We start from the raw sequence: 21,159 nt of genomic DNA on the forward strand, positions 1-21,159 counted from the left end.
TGCAATCATGGTCCAATTATCAAATAGAATATTTTATATACGATGTAATTTGGAAAACTGTGGTCATATATTTTATTTGAAAGAAGTTGTCGATCAAAACTATTAGAAAATAGTTAACAAACATTATATATATATATATGTTTTCAATTTAGACTTATATTTATATATATATATATGTATATAATTGCGGTTTTTATCCAACGCAATCATAGGTTTGAACGTTGTTTTCAATTTAGACTTGTTTATATTTTTTCGTTTGGGCTTGTATTATATTTGCCTTCGGGTTTATATGATCCGTTCATCCTATTTCGACTCTTTCAAAATTCAAGAGTCTATCCTAAATTGAGGTAAATCATATGGCCTTCCAAATACCGTTTCGATTCCTAACATCACTGAAGAGACATTAATTGTCGAAATCCGGATATGGTGTACAAATTTTTGCACCTCATGTTTGCGGTATATGAGGTCTTTTCCGCAAGTTTATTGTTTTCTGTTTGGTAATAAATGAATAATAAGATCTGTTTATTTGGCAATCGCCAATGGCAGTCAGCAGGGTTTAAGAACATCAGTTGTTCGACCTGCTAGTCAAATGCGTTTTGTTAAAATATACTTTTTCACTCTTTTGGTCTTTTGGAAAATGTTGTTTGTGCTCTATTTAGACCCCTCTACCATGAAATTTGTTTTGCATGCACGCGGTTTTTATCCAACGCAATCATAGGTATGAACGTTGTTTTCAATTTAGACTTGTATATATATATATATATATAACAATTAATTGAAATTGGCTTCAGAGTTTAATAAAAGAAATGATTTTGCGTGCGTACTAAAAACAGATGTTATAATTTTGTTTCAAGTTTTTGCCCGTGTGCATAATGTCAGTTAAGACTGAAATTACATTTTAAAATAGAACGAATATTTTTCTATCCAATATTAGCAAGGAATTATAGATAGATGGATAATTTTGGTCACCGAGAGGTCAAGCTTTGCAAACTTGAGCAAAAAGTGCAAAGATTTAGGGAAAATTAATAAACAGCGCAACCTCCGACCATCAAAGTTTAGGCATGTGATTTTCGTGTTAAAAAATGTTGGAAATTTTCACCCAGACAATTCATCAGTTGTTTCAATGTTAGAAACACCCCGTTGGTGCTGTTACATATCTACAGGGTACAATTCGGAAAAGTTTAAAGAATATTTTCCAGTCAAACTTAATTAAATATTTTTGGAGCACATGTTTTGGGGTCAAACAGAGCATACCTTTTGTATTAATTGTTAATTGTTTCTCGTCCTTAATATGCATGAAATATTTGTCACTGGGTGACACTCAATCAATCAATCTACGATCAATAGCATAATCAATAAGAATTAGTATAAATTTTTGTATAACTTTTCGAGTACTTAAGTAAAGGCCTTTTTAGGTTAAAAATCTTACAATTGACTTTTTCGTCAGTTTGAATATGGTACACGTTCACATCATTCCTCGATTTCAAGGTAATATGTTAGTACGGTTAAAATATCACTTAAATGAACATGTAAAAGCTGTACTACTAGCAATTGTAGTTAATCCTTTGCCTTCGAATTTCGTAAATTTGTGTAGGAACCAATCAAATTGGACTAAAATCTATTTGTTTAATATTTGATCAAATGTCCCACCTGTGACAACGGTTATAACCATAGGATGGACGGTTCAATGAATCAATTAAAGGGATAACAATGACATTTTTTTTTCCATCTAACCCACGATACAAATTTTTCTCTTACGCAATTTTTGGTGTTGGAATTCAGAAAAAAAAACCCAGATCAGAAAAGGGTGCAATATATATCTTTAAAATCATTATTTCCCACATCACAGTACGACTTGTCGTTGATGAGACAATTAGATCAAATATTGATTCTGGTTGATATAAATTGTTTGTTTATGTAAAAGACAATGTATAATCGGAAATGAAGATCACGTTACTACTAATAACCATCATTGGACATGCTTTATGTTCGTTTAATTGTACGGGTAAGGTCTTTGAAATGTTTCTGTCTATTTACAAATTGTCACGATATCTTCAAAAACGTCATATTTTATTTTAATACTCATTTAAACACAATTTTATTTACATTCGTTTATTTGTTTGTTTACACTGTATATTAAGTTATTTTGTTCTTGCTATTAAAAAATCCATATATGAAATGCAATCCCTATATTATTTTACCTTTAAAGATCACTGAATAGTAGAATTATCTTTGAACATGTTTTATTATTACATTCGTTTTTTTTTAAACTTTAATCAGTCTGATTTAAATCAGCTGGTAATCAGAGCCAAACAAACATGCAACTGAATACACTTTATCAGATTAAAGGTAAAATAAATTTCAATCCTGGTATCTATGATGAGTTTAATTGCAACGGTAAAACAGAACTAAAATAAAAGTTTGTGACATTTAGCAGAGTACGATATTATCGATTATGTTGTTATAATAAACGATGGGGGCATAGGTGACATTCACAAATATTATTTTATTTTGATAATTTACTCTAAACAATTATACAATTAGACCTCAAAATGCAAACATGAAGAGTATTTCTTAAGATTTTTTTGACATTTTCAGACTTTGCACATCGTTTTCGCTCAGACAGCTTCCCAGTACTCATGAAAGATTTTATTGGAACTCACAGTAGAGGAATGTTAGCCATCAAATGTGCAGTAAGTTTGACATAAATTATTAAAAAGCAAGGTAAAATCGGTTCATTACATTTGGGCGCATTATTACGTTTGCGCGCAACTTTGGATTACATTTGCGCGCATTGAATTTCATATCACAAGTAAACACAGGTAAATTTAGGTAAACACATGCAAATTATAGGCTTTTGGATATCTATTTATCTATTATTTTTCAGTGCTGAATATTTGAAGCAAACTGTTTTAAGAAAATTAATTCGGTCAACTTCTCCACTCTGATATTTTCGTGACCCATCGGAAACTAATTTAAAAGATTTTTCCCTCCGTTTGTTTCTTGCAACCGGAACTCCATGTTGTGGGTTGACGCAGCTTAACAATCCGACTTAACTTGTTTACTAAAGCGATCACTATTCACTAAGTCAGTAAAATTAGGAAACAGGATAATAACCACACTTCAATAGGCCTTATCACTCTTTCCATATCAAAATCAGTTGAAATAAAACATCCAAAAATTTATTTCAGCTCTCTTCTTCCATTTCCACCCAATAAAAACTAAGAAACGTATGCGGAAGGGAAAGAAAAAAAAGAAGCAAAAATATACTTTAATTAAAGGGAACTATATCAACGAAAAGCGGGATCATTAATTGTGGTCTGGGGCCAATATACATATAATTTCTCATGATCACTTAATATTTTTTTAAGAATTCAACATGAAAAATATGTAATAAGTATTATCATCAATATGATCAAAGTTAACAACTAACGACATATTTATTATGAATTATCGTTATTTTTACCTGTTTTACCTGTTTTACCTGTAAAATGAATGCAGGCAAATGTTATAAAAAGCTTCGTGCAAAAGTAAACAAATTTAATACCCAAATGCGCGCAAATGTAATCATTGCATATAAATACAACGAAAGACAGCCTCTGACGAGGTTCCTGACTTCAGACACGCGGTTGTTTTTTAAACTAGTTTACTTGTATATCATTCAAATATTATTTATTTTTCACATCTCTTTCGCTATTATATGTAATATCAGGAACATATATATTGACATACTGTTCACAGGTAATATCAATAAAACATCTCCTCGTTTATCCACTACCTATATAGATGTAATTGTATAATTCCGACTTCACTGCGCATGATACATACTTCTGATTTTTTTTTCGCCAAGTACGCACGTGTTGCATATCTTATTTTCGTTATTAATAAGGGTTGCTAGTTAACAGTCCGGTAAGTGTATCATTCCGGAATTTGAAAGGCTCATTCCTTGTCCGGTTTGGTAATTACTATCTCCATTGTTTATTGTCAATGCGGGTAGCAGACGTTATTTTTATTGAGAGCAATATATTACAACAAAACTCATTTATTCGTGTTTATTTGTGTCCTTCATACATAAAAGTCATCCAAGGATACAGCATGGAGGTCCCTTATATTTATGTGAGATTGAGACATTTTGCAGGGCTAGGATCTTTATTCATTTTTTTAACACGTGATTTTGAAAAAAAAAGACAAAACTTTTCAAGATCGCTATTTTAGACATCTATACCTAATAAAAGTTCGTAAAACCAAACAAATAATGATATTAGAATACCATGTGATACCCTCATGTCAATGTCGTTTAACACCTCCCCGTAGCAAAATAAAGAAAAAAATGCTGAACATTTATGATCTTTAGCAACAGTTAAAACCAAAAGTCGTGACTACCTTAGCTGGCTTTCTATTGTAGTGAGCACATTTTGATAGAGCTTTCCAAATTATATGCCGTCTTTAATTTCCTTGATAAAGTAAGTGGTCTTCCTGTTGGTAACTGTACTGTACAGGTATTTTACTCTGTGTTTGCCTTGTACGGCTTTGGCTTAAATAGACAAAGGGTGTGTTTTGTGCATGTAAACCTGGTTTAACCCCACCGCATTTTGTCGTTGTATGAAGTCAAAACATATTTTTTGTTCAGTTTTGTTGATTCCTGTTAATCTTTTTATGTATTGTTATTTATTTCTCAATGACTATAAACGTAATTAATATGATATCATTATTTTGTTTACAGATGAGAACTCTTCGAGATGACATACAGAAACAAAATTTTGCAGACTATCGAAGAACAATTTTTTAACTGAACGACTTGTAATGACAAAACAGTTAGCCTATTTTAGAACTCAGTTTATATGACACGTTTTAGTTGTACGATTTCAGTTAGTTAGTTGACTTAATAATAATACTTTTACAACTAAAGTTGTAATTCCGGTAGCAAAGTTGTCATGCGAAAGGATTCCTCTACTTTGTTTAGGACTTTTTTGTTTTTTACGGTTTATTTAGCTTCTTAAAGTGTTATGAGACAGGCAATCTATAGCATACGTTTATATTACAGTACAAATTAGAATTTAGTAGGATCCAGAATCCTTCTAGTACAAACTGGAATTCCAACATCTACTAGACGTAGAAATCGGAATTCTGTTTTATACTAATTAGAATCCTGTACAAATAAGAATTCTAAATTGTACTGTAACATCAATCTGAAGACACTAACAGAATCAAATATAAACAATATCAGGAATACATATTGAATGATTATGTCATGTGCAATTTGTCTTTCCACTTCTTTTTTTATACTTTGATATTTATGATGTGTTGTTATTGCTGTATCTGGTATTGTATAATATGACTTTGAGATGAAGAACAGTAATAAAAGCGCTGTTCCTTTGATTTTTGTTTGGTTTTTTTTGCTGTGCATGTACTGATTTTATGTCATGGATGGATACCCCATATCCTTTGTTTTTCTATTACAGTTTTGGTTATTGAACACTATTTATATTATATACAAATCCTTATAAAGATTAACATAAGCACAAGTTGTTTGTGTACTCATCTATTTTGCTAATATAAACCTTTATTATTATACAATTAATTAATTAATTCCAAGTTATGTTAAAATATTCAACTTTTTTTATGTCTACTTTTTATGTTGTCTGTACTCCCTCGCTTATCGCTCGTTTTGTTGCAGTCATAAATACCAGTAGTGAAATATTCTCAATATTATTAATAAGATTTCTGAGAAACTATTACCTGTCTCTTTTCATTTTATCTATTTTCAATTTAGATTTTTTTATTACCCCTTTCTAACTTTTTATTACATTAAAAAATAAAATTTAGATCATATAAAGAGGGTGAAGTAATACCTATTTTTGCATGATGAACTTGACTGAAAATAATGAGATTTCTATAAAAATTAATCTGTTATGATGCAAGTTATTTTTTTTTTTTTAAAGTTGAAAAATTTAGGAAATAATTTTAAATTGATGAGTTATCTCCATAGTGGATAGATGTTATTCCTTGTCCCGGTTTGGCTTTACTTTTTGGTCATTTTTGGTTTTTATCAACTGTTCTACAATATTTTGCCTTCGAGCATCACAGAAGATATATACAAATTGTCCAAATGCGCATACTTTAAAGTGATATTGGTACCGTTTATTTTATTAAAAGTAATTCTCTGTAACCACCAACCATTTCATATGGACCGGGGGGTTCGGCACGCATAGTCACCGATTTTCCTGAAACTTAGCCTGACCATAAAATTAAGTGAAAAAGAAAGAAAATGCCTCCCAAGTGTTGCTAGGCCACGGTTGCTATGGCAACCTAGTCAATGAGTTTTCCTGTACATTTTAGGGAATTTAGCATTGAAAAAACAACTTCTTTGCAGGCATTCTGAAGCCAGACCAGATTTTATTTAATGATATTTTTAAATGTTTTTCAGAAACATGATACTAAACAAACGTAAATCAATGTCATACTTAAATAATATTTTGGCTGAATATTGTCACAACCGCAGGAGCAGAGGTCATTTTTCATTGTATTTGTGAAGGCAAATTATACACATTTAGCATGAACAAAATATACAGTTTTGCATCCACCTCAATTTAAGTTGTGGTTATAAATATAGAGTATCAATGTTTCTAGTCAATAATTTGCAACAAAATATTTGGGATTCAGGGTGCTAGAATGGTTGCTATGGAAAGCAAATGTGTCATTTTTGTCTTTTTTCTTCAGAAATTCGACCATGCTATTAAGATTACACGAAAACAATAATTACCATTGAATGACTATGATGTGAAACTATTGAGCATTATATGACATTCAATTTAACTCAAGGTCAAAGGTCATAGATGTCCTTGACCTTTGACCTTGCGTATATTAATTGGATTTTGTAAGGCAACATAATAGAATGATGCAAACAATACTTGAGGAAAATGTTCAGGATGATTAAAGTTACTATTTTGATTACATGGCAACAGTAAGAAGTCATTGTCTTGTAATAAGTGCTAAGCAACCACCCTTATTTGATTCAAAAGAACCTAGTAACCATATATGTTTTGATTCAGGACTGTATGGATTATTACAAAAACCCTACTTAAAAGGTCAGGGGTGAATGTTACCACACTAGCCCTTAGCAACTATTCATTTATTGTGTAATATTGCCATGCAACCATTTATTTATATTGGAAAAGTGCCTAGCAACAATATATTTTCAGTTTCATTGAGACAAAAAAAAAATGATATCAAACATGCAGGTTTCTTTAAATTAGTAATCCCTTGGAAGAACACACATTGTATGTTGAATTACACTGACTTAATTGTACACATGCATAATTCAAAATAATCAATTATATGGGAAATTCAATTTCAAAGTTGAAAGAAATAAGGGGTTGATTACAAATTCAAATACAAAAAAAAATGTGGTATGGTTGCCAATGAGACAACTCTCCACAAGAGACAAAATGTTATATTCAAGACAGGTCCTTTGAATCTACAAAAACAAGGCGAAACGAACAAAATTGCTTAGAGAACGACCAATTCATTTCTTTGGTGAAGGTTGGGCTTTTGAGCAAGAGGTTTTGCATAAACAGAATAATCGTTTTCACCCGTTTTAAGGCTGGATTACTTATTTCATTTTTTTTCGTCGACAAAAATATATTCTGTTGTGTACACAACTATTTCTTTTTTCAAATCGTATGTGCATCTGAATGTACCCGATAATTCATTTTCAGCATGTCTTCAAGTTGGTCAAAATTATTGATCTTCAGTTCTAGACACCACTACATTCATTTCATTCAATGTAGAATAGTTCTTCCATAGCTAATAGAGCTGGGACTTACATGAATAATTCAGTCTCTTGGTCACAGGTTGTCTATTCCTTTTTTTTTATAATTTCAAAGACTACTAACTAATTTTATTTTTTAAAGTAACCATTAATTTATTAAAATGCTTATTGTATTTCGATGCTATGCGAATACAAGTCTTTAATGGTGATCTATAATATATAGTGTGCAAATGATTACTTGTTTTACTTAGAAATAAAATCTTCATACTATAACGATAAAATATTAATATAATTTGCACTAGAATGGACATGTATATGTTCTGTATTTTTTTGTTGTGAATATTATCTTTTATTTCAAATCACCTGGATACATAAACCCTAAGCAGTCCAGGACAGCTGACAGAGGGGTCCTTGCTTTTATTTTACATATCTCATTTGCCAGGGAAAATACAAATGGATCGAAAAAAATACTCTCAACATAATCACGGTAGGTATAGTGTCCGGCTAGGATCGTGGTTTTTCGAGTGAATCTGTCCATTTTTTTCGAGTGTAGATCGGGCTTTTTTGAGTGATAAAACATGCGATCAGGTCAATTAACTGCTAATTCGTAATTATAATAGTTTTTTACTTGACTACCCATCTTATTTTGAATACTATACATGTTTTGAGTAACAAAGAAGCACAATTTCCTTGTATTTGACCATTAAATTCAGTGTTTGTTATTGTCCGGGCTTTTTCGAGAGTAACTGTGAAACCGTCCGGGTTTTTAAACAAATGGTCCGGGTTTTTTAACGAAAATTTTAATAAGAAAAAAGGTATTCTTGACTTTAAAAAATGACTTTTCTAGTTTATAAATGTAATTTAATGAATGAAAATATCATATATTCTCAATAAATCACCAAAACCAGGGACAGTCTATACTAACTTAGTTAGTATAGACTGTCCCTGCCAAAACATATTACTACTTTGATCAAAATTAACCTTTTTCAATTTAATGCAAATTTTCTGTTCGGAAAACGTTCTACCACAACATTCCAGTATTAAATTAGAAATTATTGGATCCTTTATAAAAAGGTCTTTAGAACATAGTGCAGGTGACTCATAACCTTTAATTTCAACTTCATCTTATGATATTTTTGTTGTCACAGTTAATAATATTTTTCGTGGTGAACCTCGGAGTTTTTATACGGTACGTATTATGGTATACCGTTGTCCGTCCATCGTCAGCATGTCGGACAATAACTCAAAAACGCTGTAAACAATTTAAATGAAACTTCGGTGAATTGTTTATATCTATTGAGGTATCCTCCCTTTCGAATTTTATAAATTTTAGATTTTACGTTTCCGAGTTACGGGATTTTATTAAACAAACTAGAGGCTCTAAAGAGTCTGTGTCGCTCACCTTGGTCTATGTGCTGCAGTGCTTACTAAACAAAGGACACTCTTCTACATTAAAAACAAGAATAGAATTCATGACAAAATTCTCTGTGTTGGTGATAGTGACTTGTTTGTAGATCTTGCTTTACTGAACATTCTTGCTGTTTACAGTTATCTCTATCTATAATGAACTTGGTCCATACGTTTCAGAGGAAAAGATTTTTGTAAAAAATGTTTGCGTTGCACATGATCCGCTATCCTTAACATTTAAATACAGTTATTAAGCTGCTCAGATTGTGATCTGTTCAACAGCAATTAAAACTCTAGACGTATATATCCGAGCATCACGGGATGACACAATGTAAAAGTTAACGGACAACGACGGAACCCAAGTGACGAGAAAAGCTCACTTGATCCCTTTACCAGGTGAGCTAAAATTGGGTGATTTTACAATTTTCGGACAATATTTCTAAAGTGCTTTGAGGAGTTTTCATGAAACTTTGGTGACTGCTTTATATAGATTAGGGTTACCTCCCTTTTAGTTTTTTTTTTAATTGAGAAATTATTTATAGGTTTCATAACGAGTGAGAATGGATATCGCTTGATATCATCTTGAGTTATTTAATTTCAATATAATAATAAACGAAGCTCCGGCGAGTTTATTATTACTAATCGAATTAAATAACGAGAGGAAATTACTTACTTACTTACTTGAATTAAAAAACGAGAGTTGATATCAAGCGATACCCCATTCTCACAAGTTGTTAACCGTATTTGTCTTATGGTCAACACTCTCATTGTCTCAAACTAAAAATTCTGCAAATCGTTGGTCTAGTATTTTGCACATGAAATGTACATCGTCGTAACCTTTGATGGTCATCAATGACCTTACGAATAGCCAATGGAAATGCCGTAATGTCGTGTTATCATGCTGTATAAGCAAATCAAATTAACGCAGATTTTCGTATCACTTTTTCGTATCACACTCCGTGCAGTGTGATATGAGAAATGTTTATTCGTGAAAGAAATATATAATAAGCCACAACCATAAGAGAATGAACTTTATTCTTTGAAAACGCGAAGGGCGTATCATGCGCCAATGGCGCAGCTATTTATTAAAAAACGGAGTAAGAAACCTACTGGACAGCAGAGAAGAATCAGAAAAATGCATTGTTTTTGTTAGACGTATTTCTATTTGTATCAATCTGATGAGTTAAGCCTTTTTCAACTGATTTTTATAGTTCGTACTTATGTTGTACAGTTACACCACTGTCCCAGGTTAGGGTTGGGATCCCGTTAACATGTTTAACCCCGTCACATTCTGTATGTATATGTCTGTCCCAAGTCAGGAGCCTGTAATTCAGTGGTTGTCGTTTGTTGATGTGTTACACATTTATTTTTTCGTTTATTTTTTGTACATAAATTAGGCCGTTAGTTTCTCGTTTGAATTGTTTTACATTTGTCATTTCGGGCCTTTTATAGCTGACTATGCGGTATGGGCTTTGCTCATTGTTGTTGAAGGCCGTACGGTGACCTATAGATGTTAATTTTTGTGTCATTTGGTCTCTTGTGGAGAGTTGTCTCATTGGCAATCATACCACATCTTCGTTTTTATGTGTAATAAAAAATATTCTACTTCAAGAGGTCTGCCCCCCTGCCCCCACAAAAAAAACTTCATTAATAACAACAACAAAAAACATTCACACACTTAATCCGACCAGTTTTTATTCCCATTGACAATAAAATCTGAATTAAATTTCATATATAGTTAACAATGAAATGGATAATTCATCAGCTTAATTCACTATTTGTACGTACGTCTCAATCCAAATTGTCTATTCTTCCATTATATTATTGACATCATGAATATATACTGTACATGTAATTTATAAGATGTGACAAACAACAATATATACAAATGACTGATAATTTTTTATTAAGTGTAAGTGTTAGTACACCTTTATCAAACTGATGAATGCATTGGTTTCGTGACTTAAAAAGTACATAATGTGAACCCTTTTTATTGTTTTTAAACGTAAATACACTGACACATAACATTCTAAGCTATAGCTTTGTATAATCACTCGATAAAACACGGACGCAATCGAAAAAGCCCGGACTGCTCTCGAAAAACCCGAACACATAGAAATGAATTTAGTCTCAAAATGTCGTTTTCAATGCAACAACAAGAATTTTTGTAAAGTGTCTGTATATCTAGGGATATATTGATTCCATGTATGCATTTCCATCGACATTTGCATTGGTATGTGTATAAAAATGGCTTTATTCTGTTTTTTGGAATAAAAGCATTGTAAGTCTAAATTCAACTTTTTTAACGAAAAATAATGTCGGATTGATAATATCTTTTTATCTCAAATACTAACACACCTTGTATATCCTTGTATATTAAACTCAAGCTTCTATATCACGTCCTGTCAGAAAGGAAGTCTGTTTGTTTACATTTTTGATCATATTCACTCGAAAAAAAGTGGTCACACTCGAAAAAGCCCGATCAAATCACTCGAAAAACCACGATCCTAGCCGGACACTATACCTACCGTGATAATATATTCAATAAAAACCACCATCTGTTTTCAATTAGTTACAGTATTCTACACACCTTGAAATCTTGCATTATCATATAAATTTATCCTTTTCAAATACAATTATAAAAATATATATCCTGGTCTTTTTTTTTCTTTCTAACCATTTGCACTGTTTAAAGTTCAAATCCTATCTCGTGTAAATAAAAGACATCCAATTATGAAAATTATGAAATCTTTTGTTGTTTAAATTGAGTTAAGATAAAGCAAGGACAGACACAAATTGTTTTGATTACTAATATACGTTTTTAATTGGCGCGGTGTTATTTAAAAAAACATTGGAGATGTTAGATATTTTTTTATGCTTTTGATTTTTTACAAATTTTCAACCAAATTCTCTGCTTCCTAAATATAAAGCACGGAGTGAAGCAACAACATTTTGTTTGAAAATTTTGTTCTCAAGATACATTACACGTTCAACAGAGGAGGAGGATACCAAAAGGATATTGAAACTGATAAGTCGGAAACGAACTAACAATGACAAGGTTAAAAATGAAAAACAAGCAAAAGTCTACAAAACACAACAAAACACAACAAAGAAAACTAAAAACGGAGCAGCACGAACCACGCTAAAAACCGGGGGCTATTTTAGGTGACCGGAAGGGTAAGCAAATCCTGCTCCACATGAGTCACCCGTCGTGTTGCTCATGTAAGTATAAATTTGGTGCCAAATTTTTCCGGTAAGAGGACGGCATTGTGATTACGATTATTGGAACATATCAGTCAGTCATTATTGAGATATTAACTAATGAGCCATGCATTTTAAACTATCGAACTGTATCTGAAATACAGCGTTTTACTTTTTTTCATCTCGATGATTCTAATGAAGTTTTGTCTTCCAGTGGACTGTTACCGTGTTACTAGCACGATAAAATATCCAGCTCAGTGTGTTGGTATAGTACAATACGGGTTAATATTCATATCACATCCTTATTTTCACGTCCTGAATATGCAATTAAATTTGCTACTGGGCGTTATACAGCCATTCGTCTTCACATGATGTCGCTATGATGAAACATTAGTCCGGGAAAGCAAAAAGTCACTTCATTTTAAAATGATCAAAATTATATAAATAAAATAAAATTGTCATTCCTTCAAATTCAATTTCCAACTGTATTTTCAACTGATTTTTATAGTTTGTTCTTATGTTGTACTGTTTCACCACTGTCCCAGGTTAGGGGATGGTTGGCGCCTTCAAACTAGGTCAATCCCGCCACATTCTGTATGTGTCTGTCCCAAGTCAGGAGCCTGTTGTCGTTTGTTGCTGTATATCATATTTGTTTTTTTCGTTCATTATTTTGTACATAAATCAGTCCGTTAGTGTTATCGTTTGAATTGTTTTACATTTGTCATTTCGGGACCTTTGATAGCTGACTATGCGGTATGGGATTTATTGTTGAAGACCGTCCAGTGTCTCATAGTTGTTTATTTTTGTGTCATTTGGTCTCTTGTGGAGAGTTTTCTCATTGGTAAGCACACCACGTCTTCTTATTTCTATATGTATTATTCCTTGACAGGTGTCAAGGTTTGTTTTCTTTTCTTTAGAAGTTTTCTAGTACTACTAAACTTAAATAAATATTATTGTCCAAATAACGATGACGAACGAACCGAATAACATATAACAATGTCAACTCAATAAAAAAATATAAATAAAAAATGAGATAATCTGCGTGTCTTTGGATCGTTAAACAGATAACATCTATTATCATAAGGCATTAAATAAGTTACATAACAAACTAATACTGTATTGAAACAGAATACAACGAAATCACTTAATCATCATGACATATAAGAATTTTATACCTCTCCTACTTTGATGAATTATATTTTTCTCGCTTTTGGAAATTCATACTCATAAGTCGAAAATAAACTGACAACGCCATGACAATTAAAAAAAAAGGAAAAAACCAAAAGATAAAACACACTATAGAAAACTAAAGACTGAGCAACACGAACCCCATCAAAAAAGGTGGGGGGGGGGGATGGGGGGGGGGGGGTCCCACTGAGGTGGTCCGGAAGAGTAAGCAAATCCTGCTCCACATGTGGCAACCGTCGTGTTGCTCATGTAAACAAAACAAAACGGTGATAAGTCTAATTCGGTACATCACATTCGGGATTATGGTTATGACGTTTGGAAGATATTCGTCGTCATCTGTGAAACTAATATTCCATAACGGTCAACCAGCTCGGAATGGAGTCAGTAAAGAGATATAGTTTGTATAACAAATACACTTTTTGTATGTGATCTGATTGATTAGATTTAGTTCGTTTTTATTTTAAATCCAATCAAATTGCTATGCCAGCCATGGAAATTCCATGGAAACTTTTGGACCTGTAATAGAATAACATAAACTTACATGTTTTGTAGAAATATATCAATATTAACAGAACTTCTTTTTAGATGTAGATAGTATCTTGTTTTTTGTCCAGTTAATGAATTTAAAACGTTACAAGGTACATGTACATATATAGTATATACCAGTACTTGTAATATCATCAAAAGTTCTAATAAATGGAATGTTTTGAAGTGTTCAAGGATCTGCGAGTAAAATCAAATTCCTCGATGAACATATGATATACATAGATATAAAAAATATACAAGACTGACGAGGTTGCTGATTTAAATTGTTTACTGACACATAGTTTAATTTAAGAAATGATATAAGAAATCAGATGCCACTGTTATTTAAGGAATGACTGTAATATTTTTTCTGTCTATGAAGAAATAACATAAAAAATGTGGTGCACACTGAATAACACGCGTAGCGGGTTATTTTAAAGTGTGCACCACATTTTTTATGTTATTTCGAATAGACAGAAAAATGATTACAGTCATTTCTTATAATTTAATTCTTAATTCCATTTTAAACCGTAGTAAATCATGGTCACATGACAAAATTATGTCTATGAGCTGATAAACAAAACGACGTCAGCCAATCAGGAGACGCGTTACATCCAAAATTAAATTATTACTAAATGTAAATGCAAATGGCAAATGATAAATATTCTGAATTTAATGATTGCATAGATGAAGCTGTTATTCACTCAATTGTTGTTAGACTTGAAAAAATAGATACTGATCAGATAGATAATATAGTTGTCAATTCAATAGTTGATGAATGTAATTCTTTAATCTTACAAGCTGCATCAAAATGTAATTAGTTATCTGGGAAAAAAATGTCACTAGAAAGGTTAATAAACCTTTAAAGAAAACAAAAGGTTAAGAAACCATTGTTCAATGGAGATTGTGACGAAAAACGCAAATTGTATCATAGGACAAAATGTCATAACTGGAGGTTTAAAACTGAGGAAAGCAAAATAAATTTAACAAGGTGTAACAAGAGTACAAACAGTGTTATGTAATCAATATATATTGTATAATGAAAGTTAAATTAAGAAGTTAAGAAAGAGCATATAGGTCTCAGCTAAATAGAATATTGTAAATAAAGTGTTTCTTTTTTTTAAGGAACATTTTAAGAAATTGAACTCTGTCAAAGATGAAAATGATGATACGCTTGAAAATATTGATGTAGACAATTTAAGAAGTTTATCTTTTGAACTGAATCGAACTGTATCGGAAAATGAGGGGAGACAGTTTATTAAAGGGTTGACAAGTTATAAAGCCTGTGGAAATGGTTTTGTTATTGGTGAATGTTTGTAGCATTCTGCTGATAAAATGTTCCCAGTTTTTGTTTCTTTGTTTAATATTGATTTTGATTATGGTACTATACCAGACTCTTGGTCTGAAGGTATTATTGTACCAATATATAAAAGTAAAGGAGACCCCGCAAGTCCTGATAATTACCGGGGCATTACAGTTCTTAGTTGTTTTGGTAAATTATTCACGTATGTGCTGAATAATAGACTTAATTGTTATCTAGATACTTTTAATGTTCTCTGCGAAGAGCAAGCAGGCGTTAGAAAGCATTATTGTACTACTGATCACATTTTTGATATGAACTGTTTGATTGATCTTAACCTGAGATGTAACAAACCTTTATTTTGTGCTTTTGTTGACTACCGAAAACTCTTGGACTCAGTGGATATATGTGTATTATAGAGCAAGTTACTACAACAATGTTTTGATAGTAAAATAGTAAAACTTATTCACAGAATGTATAAAAATACCAAATCTTGTGTACCTTTAAGTTGTAAAACCTCCAGTTTTTTAAGTAATGTTGGCGTGCGCCAAGGAGAACATTTATCACCTGTACTATTTTATTGTTTTGAAATGATCTGGTTGAATTTTTGTCACATTCTTATAGTGGTTTGTCCAATGTTTACAATCCTGCTCATATTTTCCTTGATAACGATAAAATTGCTGTATATTTTGAATTGTATCTATCTGTTACTCTATACTGACGATACTGTAATCCTAGCAGAGTCTGACTCTGAATTTCAAGTTGCCTTGAATCCAATGTATTTGCATTGCATATGTTGGAAATAAGAAGCAAATGTGGCTAAGACTAAGATAGTAATTTTTAGAAAACGTACTTTAAAACTGAATGGCAACTTTGCATTTACTTATGATTATTTTACATATCGTGAAATAATATTTGCTTCAAATGGCTCATTCTTAATAATAAAGATTAGTTTGTCAAGCTAGAAAGGCTATGTTCAGTAAAAAGTAGAAACTGAATTTACCTATTGATATTCAGCTTGAGATGTTAAATGCAATGGTTTTACCTATTTTAATGTATGGTTGTTAGATTTGGAGTGTTAGTAATAACAGTATAATATAATAATTCTGTCTGCAATTTATAAATATATATTAGTTTAATGTAAACCAAATTGTATCATGTATGGTGAACTAGGAAGATTTCCTATTCATATTTTTTCCATCAAAATCAGAATGGTTGCCTTTTGGAAAAAAGATATTTGTAATAAGCAAGATACAATTGCTGCTACTTTGCATAAGTTATTATATAACATGCATATAAAAAAATAATTCTAAATGGATTGTTTGTATTAAAAAAAACGAATAATTGTGGTCTTTCAGAGTACTGGCTGTCACAAAGTGTAGCAAAAAATGTAATTGTATCAAATCTAGTCAAACAAACCCAAGATCTGCAAAGTATATCAACAAGAATCATTATCAGTCACTTTAACACGGTTTAATTACAAAAGGGAATCTTGTCACAAAATGTAATAACCTGAACAAGGATTTAAACTATAAATCATTGTAACCAAAAATGTTGATTAAAGTAGAAATTTTGCTTGCTACATTCTTCAATTATAGGTCACGGAAAAGTTCTTACAACGGTTCTTAAACATGCAACGAATATATTAATACCGGTACATATTTCAACTTTCCAAATTCGATCAAATGAACTGTTTTATATATGCACCTTGAAACGTCGAACTGAAGCTCCTTGAGCTTGACTTAAAGGGGTGAAGTTTTATCAATGTAACAATATAAAGAAAAACTATATTATATATTTCTCCGATTATAATCAACGGAAAATATCAACTGAGAATTTAATAAAGATTTTGGCTTAAAAAACTGAATCCCAATGTAAATAGCAGGTGGATATACGAAGTGCTTTATATAAAATAAATTGGTTTAAGGATGTTCGTTTCTTTTGTTTATGACATTTTGTCAGAAATTATGAATCCTCTGGTTTTATTCGTATGGTACCATTAAAAAGTTTACCCGCTTACCCCTTTTTTCTTTTCATAATCATATTACATATAGTTCGAAAAGCCAGTTTTGAAAATCTTATTACATATAGTTATTGCTTCATAGTTTTTGTTAGAAAAAATGTTAAATGTATGAAAACTCTATAGAGAACCATTTCTCGCCAAATTTTCAATGGCTTATATTTAAAAAAACAAGGGCGTTTTGTTTTGTTTTTTCTTATAGTTTTTTTTAGAAAGCTTGTTATCTTGAAACAAACAGAAGCAAACAACCTTAATATATTTGTACATCAGAAGTTGGTATAAAGTTTAAGATACCTTTACATGCTACTGGATCTTCATCAGATTTATCCCTGCACTCATAAAATCCATCACAAACGTTGACAATCTTTATACACTGATAATTGTCTGCACACTTTGTCTCGCCAGTTTCACAAATTCTAGCTGTAATTCACATATACATGTTTATCGTCACAATACAACACATTATTCAAACAGCATCAATTATCAAAGTAATCCTCTACATTCAAAACACGAACTCTTAAACTAATCCTCGTTTTAAATGAAGTGTTTCATATGGAACGCCACAGCTGTCTTATGTGGAACTCTGATATTAATTTATGTTGTTTTATTATTACTTGATGATATTTTGTCTTCACTTAATATGGTTTTGACATTACGTAATGATGTTTTGATATAACTCAATATGGAATAGTCATTACTTAATGATATTTCGATATTACACGATATGGTTTCGTATTGACTTGATATAGTTTTGTCATTACTCAATATGGTTTTGTCATTACTCGATGTGGTTTCACCATTATTTAATGTGGTTGTGTCATTAGTCAATGTGGTTTTAACATTACTTGATGTGAATGTGACTTAACGTTATGTAGTTGTTTCATTACATGATGTGGTTTTGTTATTTTGTAATGATGATTTGCCTATTCTTTATATGGTTTTAACATTACGTAATGATGTTTCAAAATTTGACGATTTTACACTACATGATGTGTTTGTTTCATTATTTGATGTGGTCCTGTCATTCTTTGATGTGGTTATCCCATTACTTGATGAGGTAAAATCACGTGACCAATTCGGAACAAAATATGTTCTATTTTTTAACAGATTTCAATATATCATTTGTTTAATGTGCTTTGGATGGGTATCGCTATCCATTGAGTTAAAGTTCAAATTAAAGTTCGAGTGGTTGTTCAGAGATATTTGGTATGAAAAAGGGGAACGGCAGACAATAATAAGAAAAAAAGTATTAAAAAGTTTACAGTATTTCGGACATAATTGGGATATCCCCAAACCACTTGGTCTTGTTGTTTTTATCCTAAGTTCTCAAACGGAAGCAGTATTTTTGTAATAAATTTGTAAAATATTCCACGGAACCCTGTGTCTCGCCTGATATTGCTGCTGTAAGTGTAAAAGCGTCATGTTGATCGACTGTACATTTATCTATACATTTATCGGTAAAAACAAAATTAAAAAAAATGTTTACAAATTTATCATGTCAAAACAGTTTAATTCGGTTTTATTTAACTAAAACAAAACTGTATGTCTTTCAACAATAAGCAAAACCTATAGCCTATAGTAAGGTATAAAAGGTCCCGAAATGAAAAATGTAAAAAACTAGAAACCTAACGATCTATAGATAGATAGATAGATAGGTAGATACTTTATTCTCTAAAAACTAATTACAAGTTTACAAAGAAACATACAATATAAATACAGATACAATAGTTGAGGGAAACAAATACAGTATGATATTCTAAAAGTACAAAATTATGATGGCATACATGTTTAGTAACATGTATAATGAAAGGTTAAACTCAATAAAAATTTTAAAAAAATGGAGATGGAGACGCCGACGCCACTATCGACGACGAAATATAGGTTTGTTGTGTCTCACTGCCGCTACATTGATGTCGCAGGCTCGACACAAATCAAAAGACTTGAACTTTATTGTTAACAAATGAAACACTTCAAATCAACTCACACTAAAGTTACAAGGAAACGGGGGAGGGGGGCTCGGACTTAGCGACAAAGCATAAATACTATAAAATAAGAATTCTCCGATTTTTTTTAGCGAACTTATATGAATATCAATCTTTTATTTGTAATGAATTGAATTCCCTGATCTACCTCGCACTAATTGAAAAATAAACTTTTTGGAATATCTGTTTTACATGTGACGACGGACATGTTCCAATGGTCGTAACCATAATACCGTCATCTTTTCCTTGCACGTGAACTACCAAATAAAACCAAATCACTGGGTTTGTACTTTCTCGAATAACACGACGGGTGCCTTTCTGGAGCATCCGAGATCACCCCGATGGATTTATATTACCCAGTCATACCGATCTATTGAGTCAGCCAAATGAAATTGTTTTGTATGCCACCGCAACTGAAAGTTGGGGGCATATTGTTTTACCCCTGTCCGTCCGTACGTACGTCTGTCCGTCCAATTATGGATATATAGTTATTCCGCATAACTCCTCCTACAGTTTGAATCCTAGGAAGTTTTCTCTTTACTGTCTGTTTGTACATATATTGAAGGTGTGTATGTGGTCAGGGTTTAATGTTTATTAATATTTGCTCTTTTGGGAGATAGTTGAACTTTTTTTGTAATTTTTTGGGAAATTTACTTGCATAAGGAGAGCGTTTCCAGATAACTCCTCCTACATTTTGAATGCTAGGAAGTTTTCACTCTGCTGGCTGTTTGCACAATTATTGAAGGTGTGCATGTGGTCAGGGTTTTTATTTTTATTATCTTTTGCTCTTTTGGGAGATAATTGAACTTAAACTCCGCCACGTGCACTATCTTTATGTACCTGCCCCAAGTCAGGAGCATGAAGTTCAATTGTTGTCGTTGTATAAATGTGTGTCATTTTTTTATGTGGATTGATTACATATAAATAAGACCGTTTGTTTTGTCGTTTGAATTTTTTCACATGGTGCATAGTGGCCTTTTGTAGCTGACCTAACTTTACGGTGTGTTGAAGGCTGTACGGTTGCCTATATATGATTTCTTACAACAACTGCATTTAAACTCTGGTGAATAGTTGTCTCAATGTCAATCACACCACATCTAACTTTATTTCAACTTCTACATGTATGTTGCGTTTTGTATACTGTAACATTGTTTATCTTTTGTACGCATACCCAGGAGCCCTCTTTTCGGAAGCCCGAGCAAAAGTCCTTGTTCCGCGAATTTAATTACGAACTCATATAAGATAGCTCGAATTTCAACTCAAAATCTTAATTAATCTGAATGAGACTTAAATTCGAATCTTACTCAAACTCAAAAAGTGACTCAAATTTAATGTTGTAACTAAAACTCTACCTTTAAATGTGACTCAAACTCGAAGTGCAACTCGAAACTCAATGCTAACTAAAACTTTAATTCTAATAATGACTTGAATTCGAAATCGAAGACTAACTCAAAGTATAACTCAAACAGTAACCCGAACTTTAATTTGAACTCTAATTCGATGGATGGCCACACTAATCCAAGGCACATACAACTTAGAAATCTATCTAAAAATAGAACAGGTTTTTCCGAATTGGTCACGTGATTTTACCTCATCAAGTAATGGGATAACCACATCAAATAATGAAATAAACACATCATGTAGTGTAAAATCGTCAAATTTTGAAACATCATTACGTCATGTTAAAACCATATAAAGAATAGGCAAATCATCATTACAAAATAAAAAAAAAACACATCATGTAATGAGACAACTACATAGCGTT

At 31.7% G+C, this 21,159-nt stretch overlaps 1 long non-coding RNA gene across 1 annotated transcript; it reads left to right on the top strand.

Moving 5' to 3' along the window:
• Positions 1–1,798: 1,798 nt before the first annotated feature.
• On the top strand, positions 1,799–5,523 carry LOC127725910 (uncharacterized). Its single transcript, XR_007993270.1, has 3 exons — positions 1,799–2,005; positions 2,599–2,693; positions 4,724–5,523. It is a non-coding gene; the product is annotated as an uncharacterized LOC127725910 (long non-coding RNA).
• The last annotated feature ends 15,636 nt before the right edge of the window (positions 5,524–21,159 follow it).

The sequence above is a fragment of the Mytilus californianus genome, unplaced genomic scaffold (assembly GCF_021869535.1).
Source record: "Mytilus californianus isolate M0D057914Y unplaced genomic scaffold, xbMytCali1.0.p SCAF_15, whole genome shotgun sequence".
NCBI classification, from domain to species: domain Eukaryota; kingdom Metazoa; phylum Mollusca; class Bivalvia; order Mytilida; family Mytilidae; genus Mytilus; species Mytilus californianus.